At 50.8% G+C, this 492-nt stretch overlaps 1 pseudogene; it reads right to left on the reverse strand.

Annotated features, from left to right (window-relative positions):
* Positions 1 to 275, reverse strand: part of LOC124021693 — a 164732-nt pseudogene extending 164457 nt beyond the window's left edge.
* Between the last annotated feature and the right edge of the window lie 217 nt (positions 276 to 492).

Genomic DNA, 492 nt, shown 5'->3' on the forward strand with positions numbered 1-492 from the left:
CACACACACACACACACACACACTGCTAGTAACTGTAGAGCGGGAATTGAGCGGACACTCACCGGCTTTACACGGGTCTTTGTAGTCTATATTTTCCGTCTTGTCTCCTTCGTTGTAATAGTCAAAACTGGGTTCTTCATAGTCGAAGCAGTGAGACAGAGTAGTCCAGACCGTTAGACCCACTACTAACAGCGTTATCCACCGCATCTTATAACGTCCACCACGGCTGGAACGCGGTCCAGCTCACACACACACACACACACACACACACACACACACACACACACACACACACACACACACACACACACACACACACACACACACACACACACGAAAGAGATGAATGAAACTCTTCGCTGCCTCCTCTTTTCCTCCACTCCGGAGACGAGAGCAGGAATTTAACGGCTCATTGTGAAGACTGGAAGTCCGACTTGGCTGTGTGTCAGGCGGTAGCCGCTAATGTCTCATGGCGGAGCGTCTGTCTGTCCC

This window comes from Oncorhynchus gorbuscha, unplaced genomic scaffold, assembly GCF_021184085.1.
Source record: "Oncorhynchus gorbuscha isolate QuinsamMale2020 ecotype Even-year unplaced genomic scaffold, OgorEven_v1.0 Un_scaffold_1167, whole genome shotgun sequence".
In the NCBI taxonomy this organism is placed as follows: domain Eukaryota; kingdom Metazoa; phylum Chordata; class Actinopteri; order Salmoniformes; family Salmonidae; genus Oncorhynchus; species Oncorhynchus gorbuscha.